Source organism: Pinus tabuliformis, chromosome 6 (genome assembly GCF_031772625.1).
Source record: "Pinus tabuliformis cultivar Carrire ecotype Pingquan chromosome 6, CPIR1, whole genome shotgun sequence".
NCBI classification, from domain to species: Eukaryota; Viridiplantae; Streptophyta; class Pinopsida; order Pinales; family Pinaceae; genus Pinus; species Pinus tabuliformis.
In genome coordinates, this window is record NC_142292.1 from 574,442,811 (window position 1) to 574,448,696 (window position 5,886).

A 5,886-nucleotide genomic window follows, 5' to 3' on the forward strand; every position below is an offset into this window, starting at 1 on the left:
TATAGAGAAGTAAGTCTTGTGGCTCGTGGGATATTATAGTGCACAAATCCTCTTTGTGTACTCTCTCCCTTTACCTATCAACTACTTTGATCATCTATGGAACAAGCGTGCTAAAAAATAATGGAACCCATTTTCCTCTTTGGGGCCTGGTTATGACACAGCCTAATATCCTACTAATGGTTAGGTCTGACTCCCTCAATTCTTAACCAAAATTACAATATGGTCTTTATAAAGTCTTCTTCATAATAATCATGTGGATAACCCATTTTCCATGAGTTATGGGCACTAACGTGGCAGCCTCTCCAATTATGGTGGTGAAAACAGGAAGGTCAACTTTTGAGTGGCATAACTTTTGCAAAAGGACTTTGTGTGTACAATATGAAAATAAGGTGTGGTGCTAGAGTGGAAAATTTTTACCCCAAAAAAACATCATTTGATACATCAAAAAGCCCATAAAGTTTCAAACCCAAATTTTCCAAATTGGGTCCCATTGGTAAAAACGGTCCTATGAGCTTATTTGTCTACCTTTTCCACTCTAAAAGCCTCTCCTTGTTCAACTGTAACCATAATTTATCTCCCATCTCAAATGAGTTCTCTATTCTATGTTGATCATGCCTGACCTTATATTTTTCTTGTGACTTTTGTAGTGTCTCTTGTACCTGTATATGGATATGTCTGATCTTCTTAATAAATTTTTGGGCCCTTAAGGCATCCCCTGTAAGAAACTCCCTTACTCCTCCTTACTACCCATTTGCAATATCTAAAGATGATGGTCGAAAATATCCAAAACAAGTTTCAAATGGGGACTTACCAATAGAAGTGTGCACTACTTTAATATAAAAGTATTGTATACATACCAGATTTCATCCCAAGCCTTCAGATTCTTTTGATTGTAACCCCTCAAAAGTTGCACCAAATTATTATTGACTACTTTTGTCTACCCATCTATCTGAGGATAGAATGTGGTAGAACTCTTTAACTTCATGTCCATCTTCTCCCACAATGTATTCCAAAATGCACTGAGAAATATTGTCCCCCTATTTGAACCAATGCTCCTTGGTATCCCAAAGTGCACCTAGACCTGTCCAAAGAATGAGTTCATTGCTTCTTGCCCATTAATGGTCTTTTTATAAGGCATCTAAACACACACCTTGTTGAACCTATCAACAACCACAAATAGGTAGTCATGCCCCTTCCTAGTAGTTAGTAAACCTACCAAAATTTCCATGGAATTTTTTTCCTAGGGATGAGTGAGTATAGGTAAGGGATGATATAGACCCTATTTCCTATTACTAGGCTTGTTGGTACAACAAAGCATGCATCCTCTTATGAACCTAGCTACATGTTCTTGTATTTTGGGCCAATACATGTACCTCTACAAGTTGCCCATTGTCTTCCCAAATCCATAGTGCCTTGCAACCTTGGAGGTGTGGGCCTCTCTAATCAATTGCAATCACTCACCTTTAGGAACACATAACTTACCCATCCTGTCATAGTAACCCATCCTAGAGATGGTAGTAAATTGTGTTACCACCATCATCAACATGAAACTGGCTCTACAATTGTTGAAACACCTCCTTGAAGTCCTCATCCTCCTAATATGCCTCTCTATATGCATCATAGGTGAATGGATCCATGTGCATCAGATTTCCCAAAGTTGTAATATTTGATGTAGGTGGCCTTGAAAGCATGTCGTCCAAATTATTTGTGTTTCCCTTCCTATACTTGATCACTAGATGAAATTGTTGTAGAAACACCAACCACTTGTAATGCCTATTTATTGTAGCTTACTTTGGGCCTACAAGCACTGTAGTGGCTGGTAATTTGTGTGGATTATTATTTCCTTTCTCATCAGATAGTACTTCTACTTCTTCAAAATTTGCACCAGGGCATAGAGCTCCATGTCATATGAAGGGAGTTAAGAAATTACCCATGAAATACTTCAGAATGGTAGCATACATACCTTCCTCCTTTCACCAAGATCGCTCCCATAGCATACCCACTCGCATTTGTCTCCACTTCAAAGGGTTGTTGCAAGTTTGGTAATGTCATAATTGGTGCTTGATTGATCTTCTTCTTTAACACCTCAAATGCCCTCCACTAACCTTTTCCCCACTGGAAGCTCTTACCACTTATTTTTATAACATGGAGTGCTGCTACTACCGATGAAAATGAGGCTTCCTCAGGTATTGTGCCACCCTAATGAAACTCCTAACCTCAAACATTAGACATAGGAACCGACCGGTTCATGATGGCCTCCATCTTTGCAGAATCTATCTTCATCTCTCCTATACCTATCACATACCCCATATACACAAAATATTGTTCTACAAAATCATACTTCTTGAGTTTTCCTGGAAGCTAGTGCTTCCTTAATGTCTCCAGCACATGGTGTCAAATGTGAGATATGATCCTTCCTAGGTAACATTATATACTAGTATATCATCCAAATAAATAATAACAAATGAATCTATAAAAGGGTATACTATATCATTCATTAACCTCATAAATGTAGTTGATGCATTACATAGGCTGAGTGGCATGAATAACCACTCATACAAACCTTGCCTAGTTTTGAATGTGATCTTCTAGGTAGGTTCTTCACTGACTCAAACATGGTGATATCCAGACTTTAAGTCGATCTTGGTGAAGGAAGTATTTCACTTGATGCAACTGATCCAGCCGATCATCTATCTTAGGTAGGGGGTATCTGTTCTTGAGTGTAATTTTATTCAGCGCCTTGTAATCAGTACACATCTTCCAAGTCCCATGCTTCTTTGGTACAATGATGATGGGTGATCCACATCATGGTTTACTCGATTGAATGACATCTTGTTCCAGCAGTTGTTGAAACTATTTCTTCACCTCACTCACTTCTATAACATACTACATGTATAGCCCAATGTTTAGCAATGGGGAGTCTGGAAATAACGAGATCTCGTGCTCTACTTCCCTCTTGGGTGGTAACCCTGCAGGCTCTCGGAACACATCCTTGTATGCTTGTATCAACTCTTCTAGTTGTTGCTTCTATTTCTTAGTACACCCCTCTAGGGATGTATTTACTCTTACTGACTCTTCTACAAAATGTTCTCTCTTGAAAATGATAGAATAAACTTTTTTTCTATAAATGATCAATTTCTTGGTTTGGTTGGCACTTACCAGTGAAATTTTCAACTTTCCATTGTCCGCATTTATGGTTAATTATTTTCCATCCTTGATGAGTCAGTATTCGTTGGAAATTTTCATGAAGATTGCATCTTGCATGTACATGTAGGGACTTCCAAACATGACTCCGCATACATAAAGGGGAATTACAACTATCCCTAATTCATCAATAAAATTAACACTGATGGAAAATCTATTTTTGCACTATTATGACAAACTGAGATTGTGAATAAATGTTTAAGAGGATATCATCATTGCTTCGTACCTGAAAAACAGACACCATGGATCAATCTGTTTCACTTGGTAGAATGGTGTAATAACACATCCTTCCATAATTCATCAAAAATTTCCCCATTTATGTCACTTTATGGATATCATTCTCCATCCATGACATCACCTCTAAAAGGGACTATAAAATCTCAAGCAGTGGAGGACTATGTAGGGCAGCAACAAGAGTCATCTCAAAAATTATCGAAGGACAAATTGGTTATAAAAATTAAGAATATGAAATTATTGGAATATTTTTGTCATTGATGCCAAAGGCATTGGGAGACAACTTATGTCCAAGATAAGGATTGCAAAATGAAGATTGTTGGAAATATTGTTTTTCGACTTTTAATGCTCCATTTGGATACCCTATATTTGAAGGAATTTTTACTCCAATTACATAACTCAAATGGGAGCATCGGATATGTGGTTGGAAATATTATTTTGAGATATTTCCAATGGTATATGGCATCCCCTATAAATCCATAGGAATGAGGAGATATGAAATATGTCATCAAGATGACCCAACCAAATTACAAACAAGCTGACCCAACCAGTTTTACAAGTTAGACCCAAAAGTGAACATACATGCACTATAAATAAAGAGAATATGAGTTCATTTGAATAAAATCTAAGGAAAAATATATATGAGGTTGCAAGAGGAGCTGAGGAATAATATTTGGGGTAATTCGTGAAGTCTAAAAGTGGAAGAAAAAATGTTATTTATGGGGTGAATGAATCATTTGGGAATTTTCACTATAAATTATCTTATGGGATGTTTCGGAATTTGAAACTTGGATGATACATATAAATGATATCCGTATACTTGTGGTTCAAATTTTAGACCTTGATTCGCTATAATTTCAAAGATATCATCTAAGTTATGCTTCCTAAATGCTCCTACAATCTTCTTCAAACGTGTCAGCTTGGAATTTTTCCTATAGTTTTTGTTTTGGGATGTTTCAGACCATAAAAATTGGAGGAAACAGGTAGAATATTGTCATGTAATTATGGTTCAAATTTCATACCTTGGTACGCTATAATTTCATAGATATGCTCTAAGGAAGTTGGGCTTCCTGAATGCTCCTAAAATATTCTTTAAATAGGTTGACTTGTAATTTTTTCTATAACCTTTGTTCTGGAATGTTTCAAATCCTGAAACTTAGAGGATAGAGATAGAATATTTCCAACATGTGGTTCAAATTATAGACCTTGTTTCACTATAATTTCATAGATTTTATTTAAGGAAGTTATGTTTCTTAAATGCTCTTGAAATCTTGTTCAAACATGCTCTCTTGATAATTTGACTATATCTTTCTTTCTGTGATGCTTCAGGATGTGAAATATGAATGAGACATAGAAGATATATCAAGGTAATTGTTATATAAATTTAAAACCTTTTCTCAGTAAAATTTTGGATATATGATATGAGGAATTTAGTGTTCATGAATGCTCTTGAAACATGCTTCAAATAGGTCAGCTTGGCATTTTTTCTATAACTTTCTTTCTTAGATGTTTTAGTTTGTGAAATTTGGATGAGACAAAGAAGATATATCTATTAACCCATGGTAGAAATCTCATAATCATGTTTGTAAAATTGGACACATGGAATGTTTTTGAAATTTGTTCTTGAGAAGAAGCCAAAAACAACAAGTTTTGGGAGAAGTAGACCTGATGAAGGAAGAAGAAACAAGTAGACCTAGTGAAGGAAAAAATAATTAAAATACCTAGTGAATGAAGAAGCATAAAGTATAATAGATGAATGTAGAAGCAACTACCATACATTGTGAATAAGAAAGAAAACTTAGTGAAGTAGAATTGTGCCTACAAATATTGACAATAGTGGGAATTGGTTTCTCTTGTAGATTAGTGCTGATAAATATTGCAACAATAGGGATTGGTGTCTCCTCTCGATTGGTGACTAAAAATAAAAAATGGGATCGGTATCTCTTGTAGGTTGGTTCCTAAAAAGAAGCATAGGAGATTGGTGTCTCTAGTAGGTTGGTGCTTACAAACAAAGAAAGGGGATTGATGTATCTTATAGGTTGGTGCCTACATAGTAATATAGGGGATTGGTGTATCCTATAGGTTGGTGCTAAAAAAAAATAGAGGGGATTGGTGTATCATGTAGATCGGTGCCTACAAATTATTGTAATAGTAGGTTAGTTCCTAGAAGATCATTCATATAAAGAAGTTTTGTGGTTTTATCTTGTAAGGGTTTCCACATATATCATGTATTACATATTCATTTTATGAGATTGATGTTTTATGTTGTTCAAATATTTAAATAAGTAAAAAATGTCGTTATACTAATTCACCCCCCCTCCCCCCCACCCCATATACTTGTGAATCCAACAATTAGTATCAGAGTGGGTTCCTTCAAAAGTATTCTAACCACTATAATGAAGATATAAAAGGGACCATGGATATTCAAGATGGCTCTTACACAAATAG